Source organism: Dendrobates tinctorius, unplaced genomic scaffold (genome assembly GCF_039654945.1).
Source record: "Dendrobates tinctorius isolate UK_male_01 unplaced genomic scaffold, ASM3965494v1 ptg000069l, whole genome shotgun sequence".
Classification (NCBI taxonomy): Eukaryota; Metazoa; Chordata; class Amphibia; order Anura; family Dendrobatidae; genus Dendrobates; species Dendrobates tinctorius.
This window is the reverse complement of record NW_027361737.1, coordinates 12,340,710-12,358,526: the sequence shown is the minus strand read 5'-3', so window position 1 is coordinate 12,358,526 and position 17,817 is coordinate 12,340,710. Positions and strand designations below refer to the sequence as shown.

Below are 17,817 nucleotides of genomic sequence, written 5' to 3'. Positions count from 1 at the left end.
GTATCATAATAGCTGTAGTGAAAAATACACTGATTCACACTTTATAGTTTCATAATGTCATTAGCATTGTGGAGGTTGTTTATGACAGCAGGTTAGTAGTAGTTTCAGTTTTATGATCAATATGTATCACTATGACCTATGCATAGCCAAATATAGAATAACGAACAATGAACCCTTTTTTTTCTTTTTAATTACCCCTTAATTGTCCATAGGCCTCGCAAGGGAGTGAGGATCTGTGGGATTGAAGTCTGTACAAATAGCTTATTATGCTAGCTTGTTTTACCATAATGAACCTGTAATATAGTACATTGGTAATGTACCAAATACGTTTGCTTGTTGCTGTTTAATAAACAAATTTTTTTAAAAAAAATGTGCTTTTCCTATATACAAGTTGTACTAGAAAGAAAAATGTTGGTTTTACCAGCAAAGAGCAGGAAACAAAAGTATTGAGCTGTAAAAAGATGTGGTCAACTACATAAGCAAATAAGAAAAGTCAGACTAAACAGCACAGTCCAAGTGATCTCACACAGTGAGGACAGAATGGATACTTGTCGATTAGGAAATATATCTATAAAACAAAAACCTTTTATTTCTATAGTCATACAAGAAAAGAAAAAATTGCAGAACAGGAACAGTGACAAATTGCATCATGACTGTCCTCATTAAACCCGAACCATAAAAATAGTAATGCACTAAACAAAACACTAATGTTGATCTGACAGGACAGGCTATAGTAGTGGCCCTATGAATAGTAATACTGGGGTAAATTACTTTATTACAAGTCAATCACATTCTAGAACAAAGCATCTCAAGTTCCTCTTAGGCTGCTTTCACACATCCGGCTTTTTGAATCCGGCACGATGTGGCGACATTTGGAACAACCGGATCCGGTTTTGTCCCATAGAGTTGTTTTGTCGCCGCACCGTGCCGGATGGGTATGCTGCGCATCCGATTTTTGCCGGATACGGCAAAAAGTAGCCGTCCGGCGTCTGCAAAAAACGTTCGCTGCTCTTTTAAATGTGGGCGCCACCGTATCCAGCCACACAGGCATCCGGTGTCTCCGGCACATCCCGGATCCGCCCCTACGTCTTTTCACCGCACGGCGCTGGAGACACAAAGCTGGATGTGTGAAAGCAGCCTTACTGGGCTCTGACCAAAAGGAAAACGGATATCAGGGCCTAAACCGTTGCTCAAGCCCGTGATAAAACTTTGTTAAATCAGAAAAATGTGAGAGAAATTAAGGCAACTTAAAGTATAACAAGCACAAGAGCAGTCATTTAATGTTCAGGTGGGTTTCAGAGGCGGCAGTCGCCACATAAAAGTGCTATGCAGCTCAAATTCCTCAAAAACAGACGCCACACTAAAAACTAGGTAGCAGCTCACGGTGTAAAAACGCACTGTTCTATGAAAGGGGGACCCTAATGTCAGAGTCAGCCTACACTCAGCTATCAGCATCGACATGATGCCAAACTGATAAAACCAGCAACAAGGCAGCAAAGCCATGGGCTCCCTGCCCCACCGCACATTGTATTCTAGGCTTTACATATGACAAAATACCCCCTTCCACTTCCCTGACAATGCCACTTTTTTATTAGTGATGAGCACAAGTGTTCATTATTCGAGTTTGCCGAATATCACGGGTGCTTGAGTGAAAAGTTCAATTCCCTGCAATGGCATGACCTGCTGACAGCCACAAAACATGCCGCCGCAGGGACTCGAACACTTCACTCGAGCACCCGCGATATTTGGTGCATACCCAAGCTCCCTAGGTAAACTCGAGTAACGAGCACTTGCGTGCATCACTTTATTTTTGGTCACCCCACCTCCCCAGGGTGCTAATAATTATGAGGGCACTTGGGTCATAATTACCTTATAAAAGTTTCACACAGAGGAGCTACCATAAATTCTCTGTAGATTACCCGGGCTCAGATAAATCTGGCTCTCAAAGTAATAAAGCTTGGGGACCCCTGACCTAGAATACACTATGTTGGGAAGACCAGTAAATATCCTCATCTATCCATTTATATTGGTCATCACTTAGATCCCGATATAGGACACGATCAGAACAATTATCCAATATCCATTATAATCCTCTGCATTTCAGCTAATTGCTTCCTGTACATCCTTATCTGCCAATATCAGACTATTATAAATATCTAAGGCAGTCTCCTTGATGTGCAGCCACCACAGAACTACTATAACAGGGCCTTGTATGGGCCAGCTATGATATTCTCTCCGGCATACAATGAATAGATGTAATATGACAGGGCAGAAAAGATTGCTTGAGGGCAGAGCCAAGTACTGCGGTGTGCAGGCACCGGAAAAAGGTCAGAGAGACTTAACAGGGCACAGAAGTACGCCTGCGCAGGAGCGCAATGCCGGAAAGCCATGAAACAAGCAGGAGGGCGACATTGCATGAAGATGGGAGGCGCCAGACCTGGACCTGCAACACCCATCGAATCGGACTGCCCCCCGGGTGAGTATAATAACTTATTTTTCTTATCTTGCAGGTCAGATCGGGGGCAGATATACAGTATTATAGAATGCTGTAGATAAGCCCTGAAAGGCTCTGGCCACATCTTATAGAGGCCAAAACAGGTGACAGGTTCCCTTTAACATGTTTTTTTATAGTCTCCTGAGACAACTCTTTCCTTCACTTACTCTGGTCCATGCTGAGTGTAATACACACCATGTGACCAATCACAGTATCTGCCGCCCGCTATACAGGCCCACTATGGATCTCAAGTTTGTAGACACCTGTGATGCTAATCAGTGGACAACGCGATTTAACATATCCCTTTAGTCACATTTTCAGGGGTACCATCATTTCTGTCCAGGCCTATTTCATGAGTTCTATTTTTTTAAAATTCTGTGGAAGCATGGTTGAAAAGCAATGTCTGACTTTCATTTGTTCATTTTCATAGATTTTTGATTTATAACTATTGTCAGATTCAAGTTCTGTCACCATTGTGGTTTTTTCTGTCATTAAATGAGGGATACCAACAATTTTGACCAAGTGTGTATTCTACCTATCCTAATGGTTCACTGTGAATTTATTGTACTTGGCTGATGAAATGACAGGTTTCCTATGAGGTGTGCGTGAAAATCGGACAAGCGCACACATGGTGTGCTTGTGCTGTGCGATTTTTTTTCTCACTCCCATTGACTTTCATTGGTGAGAAGAGGCTGTTTTACACAGCATGCTGCAATTTTTTCCTCACTCCAATTCCAGGTGAGGAAAACCTTACAGATGAACAAGCATCTCGTTGAATAACATTGGTGATTTTTTTTTCTCACATTGCATGTGCAGATTTTTTTGTGCAAATTTGAGTAACCTAATACATAAAAAAAAAAAAAAAAAATCCAATGACATGCTGCACAAAGTCATCCAACTGATGCATCACATCACTGGCTCCAGCTTCTTGTCCCTGCTGTGACGCTAGTCACAACCCATGGCTAGGCCATGAATAAGGCTGGGTTCGCATTGCATTTAGGGGGTGCGTTTAACGCATCCATTACATAGCGGCATTAACGCTATGTAACGGATGAGTTAACGCACCCATAGACTGCAATAGACGAGCTCATTGCCAATGCATGTCATAATCGGCATGCGTTAGCGATGTGCCGTCATTCTGTGAAGGACCTTCGGACGTGGTCTGCAACTTCCGAGGGTCCGTCACTGCTAGCGCAGATGAAGCATCTGCGCTAGTGGGATCGCATAACGTGATTATTATCAGGCAGTAGTGTTAACGCAGCCGGTCAACACTATGCGTTTAACAGACTGCATTAACGCTATGTGAACCTGGCCTAAGCGCAGTCAGACGTTCCGGGGTCAATACCAAATATCATGTAGTAAACAAAGGAAATATGAAGTTGCAAGTCAGGTCACATGCCAGGGTTAGAATGCCAGAAACAGTGGATAAGCAAAGGGGCCATAACAAACGGTATCAGATGCAAAGAGGCAATGACAAAACGAGTAGTCGGAACACTGTCCAAAGGTCATCAGCAGAAGATCAGAACTTACAGCATAGGGTACAGGCGAACACACCAGAGAGCACAAGCTTTTGACTGGCAATGATCTGGGCCAGACAGCTCACCTAAATAACAGGGCAATTACCAAGAATATGGAGAACCTGTGGAAGTCTCTGCACCTTCCAGTCAGATAGGTCAATCAAGCTGTCAATCAAAGCACGGACCGCTCAGCACGCCCCAGCACAGGATAGGATGCCAGAGCAATCCATCACAGAGTCCCAGACACTGAGCAGAGGAATCAGGACACCTGCACACACGTCTACGTAGCTTGTAATGGGGATACAGGTCGAAGCAGGTATATAAATATTACTGAGGGTTTTGTGATCCTCTGGGACACAATTGCAGTTTGCAGATTTGATGCAGTATATAGTTAAGCGTTCAAACGATTACATGTTTAAGTGAACAAAAAATAAGCAGACATGAGGGTCATCAGCAGACCCCGTAATCACGTCATAGGAGAGCCGATGAAAGCATGGAATGACCCTCTCCCCAGGCAGAACGTGTTAAATGCCACTGTCAGACTGACAGCAGGATTTAACAGGTTATTAGGCTCATGATGGCTGATTGTATCAGTCATCATCAGCTGGGAAAGATGCAGGCTTGGAAATTGTTCTGCCATGGTGAATGCACTTACACACAAATAATCAAGATTTGCTGCTGGCAGCTCCTTTACAACTGCAGACCAATGACGTCCCAAATGTTCTTGTTTGTTACGTTCAGTAGAAGTTGTGGTACAAATTATGGTGCCATTTTTATCCACTTTTGTGTGAAAATGTAAAGTCTTCGGCTAAAACATTTTCATGGTAAAAATGTAATTTATTCTTTCACCGCTCAGTGGTATAAAATTCTATAAGGCACAAATGGAGTCAATATGATCGCTGCACTCCTAGATGAATTCATTGGAGGGTGCAGTTTTTAACCCCATTCTGACATCTGACGTACTATCCCTTCCATGGGACCCGAGCCCCTATGCCCATGGATGGGAAAGTACGTCATAGTGGAGAGTGCCGCTGATCACACAGCTGACACCCGGCACTGTGTCAGGGGCGGTCACGGACGGCCCCCGACACGTTAACCCCTGGGACACTGCGATCAAACACGATCGCAGTGTACTGGGGGTTTAGGGACTCATTGGCAGGGAGGGGGCTCCCTCTGTGCTTCCCTGAGCAGCGCGATGTGCTGCGCTGCTCCAGAGGCCTCTTTCCCTGCAGGTCCCCGGATCAAAAATGGCGGCAGGGACCTTCGGGGGCCTGCAGGGAGCCGGCTTCCTCATGCCGGCAAAGTGCTGGCATGAGGAAGCCTCCAGCACTTCGCTGATCTGTCACAGCGATCTGTTACATGACAGTTATGTCCCCACTGGGACAGTATAGTAAAGTTAAAAAAAATGAGAAGTGTAAAAATAATTTAGTAAAAAAAAAAAAAAAAAAAAAAAAAAAAATCGCTAAATTGAAGAAAAAAAAAATTCCCTAATAAATTCATTTCTTGGAAATAAAAAAAAAAAAAGGCAAAACAATAAAAGTACACATTTAGTGTCGCCGTGTCCATAACGACCCGCCATATAAAACTGTCCCATTAGTTATCCCCTTTAGCGAACCTCTTAAAAAATTAAAAATAAAAACAAAGCAAAAAATAATGCTTTATCATACCGCCGAACAAAAAGTGCAATAATGTGCAATCAAAAAGACGGATATAAATAACCATGGTACCGCCGAAAACATCATCTTGTCCGGCAAAAAATGAGCCGCCATACAGCATCATCAGTGAAAAAATAAAGTTATAGCTCGCAGAATAAAGAGATGCAAAAATTATTTTTTATATAAAGTTGTTTTTATCGCATAAAAGCGCCAAAACACAAAAAAATGACATAAATGAGGTATTGCTGTAATTGTACTGACCCGAAGAATAAAACCGCTTTATCAATTTTACCGCACATGGAATGGTGTAAACGCACCCCCCAAAAGAATTGCTTGAAATGCTGGTTTTTGTTCATTCTCCGTCCCAAAAATCGGAATAAAAAGCGATCAAAAAAATGTCACGAGCCCAAAAATGGTACCAGTAAAAACGTCAACTCGTCCCGCAAAAAATAAGACCCCACATGACTCGGTGGGACAAAATATGGAAAAATTATAGCTCTCAATATGTAGTGATGCAAAAACTATTTTTACAATAAAAAGCGTCTTTTAGCGAATGACAGCTGCCAAACAAAAACCCGCCATATATAGTAAATCAAACCCCCCCGTTATCACCCCCTTAAGTTAAGGAAAAATAAGAAAATTAAAAAGTATTTATTTCCATTTTCCCATTAGGGCTAGGGTCAGGGCTAGGGTTACAATTTGTTTGGGCACATCGGGTGCTCTCCAAAAGCAACATGGCGTCTGATCTCAATTCCAGCCAATTCTGCGTTAAAAAAGTCAAATGGTGCTCCTTCCCTTCCAAGCTCTGCCATGTGCCCAAACAGTGTTTTACCCCCATATATAGGGTATCAGTCTACTCAGGACAAATTGCAAAACAACTTTTGGGGTCTAATTTCTCGTGTTACCCTTAGGAAAATAAAAAATTGGGGGCAAAAATATCATTTTTGTGGAAAAAAAATATGATTTTATTTTCACGCCCGGGCGTTATAAACTTCTGTGGAGCACTGGGGGGTTCAGAGTGCTCACCACACATCTAGATAAGCTCCTTAGGGCATCTAGTTTCCAAAATGGGGTCACTTGTGGGGGGATTTCCACTGTTTAGGCACATCAGGTTGCTTTTGGAGAGCCCATGACACCAGCAGACCTTTCCATCAAAGTCTGCATTCCAAAAAGTCACTAGTTCCTTTCGAGTCCCGACGTGTGCCCATACAGTAGTTTTCTCCCACATATGGGGTATCCGCGTACTCAGGACAAATTGGACAACTTTTGGGGTCAAATTTCTCCTGTTACCCTTGGGAAAATAAAAAAAAAAAAAAAAAAATTAGTGACTGAAAGATCACATGTATGTGGGAAAAAATATGATTTTTTTATTTTCACGCCCGGGCGTTCTAAACTTCTGTGAAGCCCTTGGGGGTTCACAGTGCTCACCACACATCTAGATAAGTTGCTTGGAGGAGGTCTAGTTTCCAAAATGGTGTCATTTGTGGGGGGGTTTTCACTGTTTTGGTACATCAGGGGTTTTCCGATGGCGACATGGTGTCCGATCTCAATTCCAGCCAAAAAAGTCAAATGGCGCTGCTTCCCTTCTGAGCTCTGTCATGCGCCCAAATAGTCGTTTACACGCACATATGGGGTATCATCGTACTCAGGACAAATTGCACAATAACTTTTAGGGTCCTGTTACCCTTGGGAAAATAAAAATTGGGGGTGAAAAGATCATTTTTGTGGAAAAAATATGATTTTTTAATTGTACCGCTGTACGTTATAAACTTCTGTGAAGCCCTTGCGGGTTCAAAGTTCTCACCACATATCTAGATAAGTTCCTTGGGGGGGGGGGGGTCTAGTTTCCAAAATGGGGTCACTTGAGGGGGGTTTCCACTGTTTAGGCACATCAGGGGCTCTCCAAACGTGACATGGCATCCGATCTGAATTCCAGCCAATTTTGCATTGAAAGTCAAACGGAGCTCCTTCCCCTCTGAGCTCTGCCATGCGCCGAAACAGTGGTTCCCTCCCTCCCACACATCAGGTATCAGCGCACTCAGGACAAATTGCACAATAACGTTTGCAGTCCAATTTCTCCTGTTACCCTTGGTAAAATAAAAAAAATTGGACCTGAAGTAAGTTTTTTGTGAAGAAACGTTAAATGTTCATTTTTTTTAAACATTAAAAAAATTCTTGTGAAGCATTTGAAGGGTTAATAAACTTTTTGAATGTGGTTTTGAGCACCTTGAGGGGTGCAGTTTTTAGAATGGTGTCACTTTTGGGTATTTTCTATCATATAGACCCCTCAAAGCGACTTCAAATGTGATGTGGTCCGTAAAAATAAAATGGTGTTGTAAAAATGAGAAATCGCTGGTCAACGTTTAACCCTTAACTTGCTTACAAAAAAAATTTTGGTTCCAAAATTTTGCTGATGTAAAGTAAACATGTGTGAAATGTTACTTAAGTTTTTTTGTGTGCCATAACTCTGATTTAAAGGGCATAAAAATTCAAAGTTGGAAAATTGCGACATTTTCAAAACTTTCGCCAAATTTCTGTTTTTTTCACAAATAAACGCAAGTTATTTGAATGAAATTTTACCACTAACATGAAGTACAATATGTAACGAGAAAACAGTCAGAATCACCGGGATCCATGGAAGCGTTCCAGAGTTATTACCTCATAAAGGTACAGTGGTCAGAATTGTAAAAATTGGCCCGGTCATGAACGTGCAAACCACCCTTGGGGGTAAAGGGGTTAAAATGAGTTCACATATATAAGGGGGTTTCTGTTCTGGCACCTCAGGGGCCCTCAAACCATTCCAGCAAAATCTGACCTCCAATATGGCGCCTCTTCCCTTCTGAGCTTTGCACTGTGCCTCAAAAGTAGTATTCCCTACATACGGGGTATCCGTGTACTCAAGAGAAAGTTGGCATTGAAAAGTCAAACAGCGCTCTCTCTCTTCCAAGCTCTGCCATGCGCCCAAACAGTGATTTACCTGCATATATGGGATATCAGCGTACTCGGTTCAAATTGCCCAACTTTTGGGATCCAATTTCCTATTACCCTTGGTAAAATTAAAGAAAAAATTGGATCTGAATTAAATTTGTGAAAAAAAAGTTAAATGTTTATTTTTTTGAACCCTTACTGACATCAGGCGTAATAGTATGCCAATGTTGGTATCCCTCCCTTTGAGGTGGGCCTGCCGGTGAGCCCACATCTTTTCCGGGACATGACAGCTGTTTGAACAGGTGACATGTGCCCGCAATAGTCGTGGGTAGAATAGTGATCCTCCCGCGGCTATTACCTATTTAAATGCCGCTGTCAGAGTTTCAGATTTTAAATGGCGCTTCTGGCCATCGGGACGGAAATGCGCTCACCAGTGACATGCGTCACGTGATTGTTGCGTCTCCGGTGCGTAAGCATTACAACCCGAGGTTTCCTGGAGACCTCTATGGTTGTCAGTGCCGTATTGCTATGAACGCCACCCAGTGGTCGGCGCTCATAGCAAGACAGTAATTAAAAAAACAAAAAACATTAACATGCAAACCACCTTTAAGGTAAAGGGGTTAAACCCATTTGTGAAGACCAAATCTATGAAAGACCCATGATAGAAATGGAAAAGGTCTTGACTTTTTATTTACTTATTTTTGATTTATATATTTTCATAAATTAGCTTTAAACCAAATTAAAATGACAAATTTGAGCATCTCAACAAGGAATAGGAGCCTTGTCCTGCAATGAAGACTAGGAGAAATTTGTACTCAGATTATTTCTATCTAATTTCACTGGGGAGCCCAGATATCCTAAAACTGCCCCTGATGGGGGAGGCTTAGCCTTTCCCTTTAGTTTTCCCACATCTTGAAAAACCGTACATCCAAAGCCTAATCTGCAGGTGGTCATCTTTCAAAAATCAAGTAGCTGCCTCGCACACTTGTGTACCACCAGGCTGATGGTAGTACAGTTCAAAAAGCCTGAATTTGTCTGAGAACCACATGTAAAACGTTACTAAAATTGGGTATTGGGCATATTACTGGTGGCTGTCTCCAGGTCAAGATCCATATCACTGGTACTATACTCCCATATCAGGATCGTAAAGTGTGCAACCGACTACAACTTGGACTGAATTTGCATCACCACAACATTGCTGCCTCTTCACATTCCCAGTGTTTTATCTGATTGAGCAATCTGTTCTCAGTCCTAACTGGCTACAAACAGTTAGTGAAGAAAATGTGGCCCAGCACTGTGTCGTAGAGGAGGGAGGTGGTATAATTGCTCTGGTTTATAGTTTTAATTATGGCGTTTTTGCAAAGAAAGATTAAACTAAATATGCATCAATGATTCCCAGAAGCTTATTAATACAGAGCTGCAGTCCCAACAGTTACCAGATTGCCATACATATGTACATGACAAACTACACAAAAAAAAAAAAAAGTAGAAAAGCGTCAGGAAACCCAAACTACTGTAAATAACATAAGAAAAAGGGGTTATCCATGGACCTTTAATATTTTTGCACATGGGGACAAGAAATGAAGCAGATCGTTAACTCTTCTGCCAGGATCCAATGTCTGCCAGCTCAGAGGGGTCACAGACCGCTTCTGCAACTTCTGCTTAGGTCATGTTGACAGAGCAGCACTCTCTGTGGTGCTGAGACTGTCTCTACCAATGTCCTGATGATAGACAGCGGGATCCAGCTGTCACACTGTCAGTCAGGATGATGCCGGCAGTGATGGCCCATCAACAGAGCAGAAAAGAAAGTCGTAGTTACTCACCGGTTAACGGTATTTTTCGGAGTGCATTACAGCACCACCTGAGAGGGGATCCGCCCTTTAGGAACAGGAAACCTACAGATACAAAAGGGCGGCACCTCTCCCACGCATCAGTTGGATTAAAGAGCACAAGAGGACCTCCAGGGTTAATGGCATGATTTATGTACAATACTATCACTATTTAATTATTTATCACCAGTGGACATATACAAGAGGAAGACGTGCATACCCAAATTAACTAAGGGAAGGGAATATACGGGTGCTGTCATGGACTCCGAAAAATACCGTTAACCAGTGAGACTTTATTCGGTCGTCCATGACAGCACCACCTGAGAGAATTACAGAATGTAATAACTACTTTAGGGAGGGACTACAGCCTGCAGCACCCTTACACCAAAGGAGAGGTCTGCGGAAGCACCCAGGTCTAGCCTATAATGACTATAAAAGGTGCTCGGAGAGGACCAAGTAGCCGCCTTACATATCTGGTCAATGGAGACTTCTGATCTTTTGGCCCACGAGGTCGCCATGGCTCTGGTGGCATGCGCTCTCAGCTTCCCAGGTGCCGACCTGCCTTTTGAGGTGTATGCTATTGAAACCACCTCTCTAATCCACCTGGCTAGTGTATTTTTTGACCCTCTAAGACCTTTCCTAGGGCCTTGATGGGAGACAAACAGGGCATTATCTTTCTTCCAGGGTTCGGTAACTGCCAGATATTCTATGAGGCATCTCCTAACATCTAGAGTGTGTAGTTTCTTTTCCTTCTCGTTAGCTGGATTAGGGAGGAAGGATGGAAGGACTATTTCCTGTGTCCTATGAAAGCTAGAAACTACCTTAGGTAAGTACACTGGATCAGGCCTAAGTATTACCCTATCGTCTTTGAACTGTATATAAGGAGGATGCCTAGATAATGTCTGGATGTTGCTTACTCTACCAGCGGACGTCAGAGCTACCAGGAAGGCATATTTGAGGGACAGGTTTTTTATGGAAGCTGATGAGATAGGTTCAAATGGAGCTTCCATCATAGCCGTGAGGACTAGGTTCAAGTCCAATGGCATGAATCTATACTTCACTACTGGTCTGGATCTACCTGCCGCCTTAATGAATCTACTAACCCAGTAGTTTCCCGCAATGTTGCAGCTAAAGAGGGCCTCCAAGGCTGATACTTGTACTTTAAAAGTACTGGTGGAAAGCCCCATGTCCAGACCTTTCTGTAGAAACTCTAAGATTTGAATTATAGGCGCTGAATCCCCAGCGATTACTCCTGAGCTCTGAAGGAATTTCTCCCAGATTCTTACGTAAATTTTGGTTGTAATGATTTTTCTACTTTTAAGTAGGGTGTTAATCAGGTCTGGGCAAAAACCTTTATCTTTTAGCAGTGACTGTTCAAACTCCACGTAGTCAGATGCAGGCCAGTCACCTGAGGATGGAAGACTGGGCCCTGGGGGATAGGAGATCCAGGATGTCCGGAAGAACCCAAGGATCGGACACCGACATGGTCCTGAGGCATGAGAACCATGCCCTCCTGGGCCAAAATGGAGCGATAACTATAACCCTTGCCCTGTCTTTTCTGATTTTCCTCATCACCAGGGGTAGTAGAGATAGGAGAGGGAAGGCGTAGGATAGCCTGAAGTCCCACTTTATCAGAAAGGCATCTACCGCCAGAGGATTCTCTCTGGGGTTTAGGGAGCAGAATTGCTTTATTTTCCTGTTTTCTTTGGGGGCAAAGAGATCTACCTCTGGTTGTCCCCACTTTTGTACAATCAGGTTGAAGATGGAGGTTTTTAATGACCATTCTCCTTGCTTTAGCAGATTGTGGCTTAAGAAATCTGCCGTGATGTTTTATTTCCCTTTTATATGTAGCGCTGTTAAAGATAGAAAATGCTGCTCTGCTAGCTGGAACAAACGCTCTGCTACATTCATCAGGGGTATGGAACGAGTCCCGCCTTGGTGGTTGATATAAGCCACGGTGACCTGATTGTCAGAGAACACTAGCACGTGCTGGCCCTGTAGATACACAAGGAGCTTTTTAGCTGCCTGCTCCACTGCTGTCAATTCTTTCAGGTTATTCAGGTTAAACGACATTTCTATCTGATGATGCTCCCATAGGCCCTAGACCAGAATCTCACCCATGTGAGCCCCACCAACCGGAAGGGCTTGCACCCGTGGTGACTATGCGGGTTATGTTATACTCCCAGGGCACCCCTCTGGATAAATTATCCTTCTCTAGCCACCACTCTAGGGACTCCCTTGTGTTTCGGGACAATGTTAGCTGGCCCTCCAAGTAACCCCCAAGGATTCTTTGATGTAATAGAACCTCGCCCTGTAGTTTCCTCGCATGAAACTGGGCCCACTGGACCGCAGGGATACAGGACGAGAGAGAGAACCGAGAAGGGACATGGCTTTCCTGAGGGACATGGTGGGGTTATTGGAAGCGTTCAGGACCTGATAGTGTAGGCAAACGGCATTCCTGTTTCTCAAAATCTAGGATTAGGCCTAAGAATTGCTGGACTCATCAGCTGTAACCGAGATTTTTTGATGTTAAGCAAACATCCTAACCGCTCTAGGGCAGACATTGCCCTTTGTAGCTGTTCCAAACAATGTTCAGCCGTTTTGCCTGCAATAAGGAAGTCATCCAGGTAGGGGACTGCTAGAATGTCTGATTCACGTAGATGGGCCATAACCTCTGCTATAACTTTAGTAAACACCCGGGGAGCGACTGCCACCCCAAAGGGGAGGGCCGCATATTGGAAATCTTGAACTGACCCATCTAACTGCACCGCCACTCTGAGGAAACGCTGATGAGCTGCATGTATGGGTAAATGGTAGTAGGCGTCTTTTAAATCTAACACCACCATAAAGCAATTTTGAAACAGCAATTTTATTGTGGAATTGTTTCCATTTTTAACGGACGTATGACCAGAAACTCGTTGAGGGCTTAAAGATTTATTATAGTCCTGAAGGAGCTGTCCAGCTTACGGACCAGGAACAGAGGGGAGTAGAAACCTTTTCCCCTTTCTCCCTCTGGAACCTCTGTCAGGACCTTCTTGCGGAATAGATCACGAACCTCAGCCTCCAGGGCAGCTTGTTCTGATGGGGAAGACCTGAGTGGGGTGACCTTAAATCGATCTTGGGGAACGCAGGAGAACACTAGTTGTAGTCCCGTGGCTATCAACCCCAGTATCCAGTTGCTACTAGAGATCAGCGACCAGGCTGGGTAGAAGGCAGCTAGTCTCCCTCCTACCGGAGCAACTAGTCATTGGGGCAGCTTTTTAGTGTCACGTACTGGACCTTCCTGGCGCCCCCCTCCTCCAAACATAAATCCTGCACCTTTCCTTTTTTCATCCCATCTGCCTTGATCTCTGGACGGCCTTCTACGGAAATATCCCTTCCTTATAAAGGGACGTCTATAGGAAGGGTTCGGCAGACTGGGGAATTTCTTTTTATCATCCCCGGCTTTTTCTAACAGTACGTCCAGGACGGGGCCAAAAAGATATTCCCCCTCACACGGAATGGAACAGAGTCAGGACCTGGCCTGGATATCTCCCGGCCAGCACTTTAACCAGAGCGCCCTTCGAGCTGCATTAGATAATCCCGCGGTCCTAGCCACCATCCTTGCAGAGTCCGCTGAAGCATCAGCTAAAAAAGCAGCAGCATTTTGGATGATCGGCAGAGTTTTCCGGATGGATGCTCTCGAGGCTCCATCTTTCAGCTGAGAATCCAGCTGATCTAGCCAGACCATCATGGATCTGGCTGTACATGTGGCAGCTATTGCTGGTCTTAGAGCGCCCGCTGACATCTCCCATGTTCCCTTTAGATAAGAATCTGCTTTTTTATCCAGCGGATCCTTTAAGGAGGCCATGTCGTCAAAAGGTATGGAGGATTTTTTGGAGGCTTTGGCTACTGCCGCGTCCAGCTTAGGGGCCTTATCCCATCTGTTTACCACTGGGTCCATAAAAGGGTACTTCCACTTGAAGGCTGGTGGCAAGGTGCCCCTTTTCTCGGGCCTCTTCCATTCTCTATCAGACTCTGGACTTTATCATCAATGGAAAGGTCCTGCGCTTCCTGGGGTCTAGACCCCCGAACATTATGTCCTGTGCTGAGAGTTCCGGCTTTGTGTCTGCTACCCACATGGTGGACCCTTACTGCTTTGACCAGCCTATCCACTTGGTCTAAGGGGAAGCAGAACCGGCTAGAGTCTTCATCTGAAGACGACGCAGAGGAGGCCAGGGACTCCCGAGGAGTCAACGTCTTTCCTAGGGGCGACCGAGGACTCCAAGCCTGAAAAACTAGCCTCTCTTCTCCTAGAAGATTCCCCCTGTGATAGGGCTTTTATCTCTGTCCTGATTATCTCCCTCAGGCTTGAAGTGAAGTCAGGCGTCTCTTCCGCTACCTGTATAAAGGGGGGACAGTGTAAGGGCCTGCCAATCTACCCATGGGCTATCGTTCCCTTTTAAACCCTACCGTCTGTCGCACGCATGGCTGACAACTTTTTAGGGTGGCCATCTGGAAGGGGCAACTACAGAGGGCACATTCTCTGTGCTTCTGTTTTCCCGTACTTTTCTTCCCCTGCGAAAATATATAAGGGAACACTGCATCAGGGTACATTCACGGAGATCTCTTACCCATGCAGAAGCAGGTACCGGATCACGGAGGGAGGCAGGGGGATCCTTCAGCCTGGAGGAACTTCTGCGGCTCTGTCCGCTCGTTCGTCCTTGCTTCTTTTGCTGGCCACTTGTATGAGGCTTCACTGTGACCTGTTTCTGCGAGCGCTCCTGCACCTCGTCCTGCTGATCTATGGGGGCTTCCGTTGTCTCCATTACTGTAATGGGCCTTCAGAAGCACCCCAGCAGTGTCCCCACCTGCCTTATAATGCCTCCAGAATATCCGGGTCAGCAGGGTTCTGGCCGAAGGCACCTCCCACCCGTGACCCCCCCGCAACCTTCCAACCCCGTGCTCCGAACCCCAAAGCCGCAGCACGCGACCCAGGACAGCCGCGTTTCCGCGGCACACACCGGAAGCCAGTCGGCACCCGACTTCCGGTTTCGGCTTTCCTGACCCCGCCCCCTCCGACGCGTCACCTCCGCCGCTCTCCTGAGACCAGGTTTCCTGTTCCTGAAGGGCGAATCCCCTCTCTCAGGTGGTGCTGTCATGGACGACCGAATAAAGTGCTCCTCTATTGCAGGGGTGTGAAATGAAGCAAAGGAATATTGTCCCAATGCAGAACATCCAAGAAGTTACCATTTACCTACCTGTTAGTTCTGGGCTTCATATGCAAAAAAAAAAATCTATCTCCTGGATAACCCCTTTAACCCCTTAGTGACAGAGCCAATTTGGTACTTCATGACGTAGCTAAGCTAATTCTGACCACTCACTTTATGAGGTTATAGCTCTGGAACACTTCAATGTGTCCCACTGATTCAGAGATTGTTTTTCAATGACATTGTACTTCATGGTAGTGCTAACATTTCTTAAATATAACTTGCATTTATCAAAAAAACAAATTTGGCAAAAAATGTGAAGATTTTGCAATTCTTTATATACCCTTAAATCAAAGCGGTGTAACACAAAATAGTGGATAAACATTTCCCACAAGTCAAATTTACATCAGCACAATTTTGGAAACAATTTTTTTGTTAGGAGTTATAAGGGTTAAAAGTTGACCAGCTATTTCTTATTTTTCCAACAAAATTTACAAAACCATTTTTTTTAGGGATCACCTCACATTTGGAGTTTGGGGGGGTTATTATAACAGAAAATACCCCAAAGTGACACCAGTCTAAAAACTGCACCCCTCAAGGTGTGAAGATAAACTTCTTGAATGTGTTTTTTTTTTTATTAACCCTTCTGGTGCTTCACGAGAACTAAAGCAATGTGGAAGGGGAAAATTAACATTAACATTTTTCACAAAAAAAAAATACTTCGGAACCAATTTTTTTTTGTTTCACAAGTTTATCAGGAGAAAATGAACCACAAAATTTATTATGCAATTTTTCCTGAGTATGCAGCTACCCCCTATGTGGGGAAAGTAACTGTTTGGGTGCATGGCAGGGCTTAGAAACGAGGGAGCATCATTTGACTTTTTGAACACAAAATTGGTTGGAATCAATGGTGGGCACCATGTCGCCTTTGGAGACCCTCTGATGTACCTAAACAGTGGAAACCCCCCAATTCTAACTTCAACACACCCCTAATCCTAAACCCAATCCCAGCCCTTACCCCAATCCCAACCCTAGCTTTAGCCCCAACCCCAATATAAAAATGGAAATATATACATTTTTATTTTATTTTTCTCCAACTAAGGGGGTGATAAAGGGGGGTTTGAGTTACTATTTTTATATTTTGATCACTGTGATAGACCCTATCACAGTGATCAACATGAATAGGAAAAATTTCCTATTGTTACCGGGTGCCAGCCGGCAGTTCTCAGCGTGCACATTGCGCATGCGTCCGCCATTTTCTTCCCGGAAGAAGATGCCGCCGGCTGGGGGACATCACGGGGGGGATGCAGGAGGGTCTAGGGACACCGGAGGTACTAGGGGGGGGGGAAAAAGGGAACCCCATGTCTCATCTGATGTACGATCAAATCAGAGGAGAGAGAAATTAAATGGAAATCTGACTTTTTTGCGGTTGCAGTTATTCTGTGAATAATGGCGATCGCAACACTGGGGTGGGTAAAAATTGACCCGAATCATGTTCTCTGGGGTCTCAGCTACCACTGGTAGCCAGGACCCTGGAGAATTTCCGACGCTGGGGTGGGGTCACTGTCCATTTATTTCTCAGCGCCGTTAAAAAGCGGCGCTGAGGCATAAGAACCCTTAAATGGCGTATCGGTGGTCGTTAAGGGGTTAATCGTAAAATGCAAATTGACAAGATGGCAGCATATCTGTTACATCATGATATTCAGCAGCACTTTACATATATCACTGCTCTCATTGAGGTTCACAATCTAAATTCCCAATCAGTATGTCTTTGAAGTGTGGGAGGAAACAAGAGGACTCGATGGAAACCCACACAAACACAGGGAGAACAAACTCCTTGCAGATGTTCATGGAAGGATTTGAACCCAGGACCGCAGCGGCACAAGGCTTAAGTGCTAACCACTGAGCCGTGAAATCCATATCATAACACTTATTTTTCCATTGGTATAGCTGTATGTTGCATTTTTTTGGAAAATTAGTTCTAGATTTGAATAATACCATTCCTTTCACTATTTAACCCCTTCCCGAATTAAGACGCAAAATTAACGTCCATTGAAAAGGGGTCTGCATGTGTGGGCATTGGGGCTCAAAAGTTCAACTCCATTTTAACCCGGCTGACACTGGCTATATTACAAAACCAGAATCCGTAATTTAAAGCCTTAACAGGAGTATAGTTCAGATAGCCGTTAACCAATTAAACACTGT

The 17,817-nt window shown here is 44.3% G+C and overlaps 1 protein-coding gene across 3 annotated transcripts in view; it reads right to left on the bottom strand.

Moving 5' to 3' along the window:
- CUL3 (cullin 3) overlaps window positions 1-17,817 on the bottom strand; it is a 148,300-nt gene that overhangs the window by 12,761 nt on the left and 117,722 nt on the right. The window lies entirely within an intron of this gene.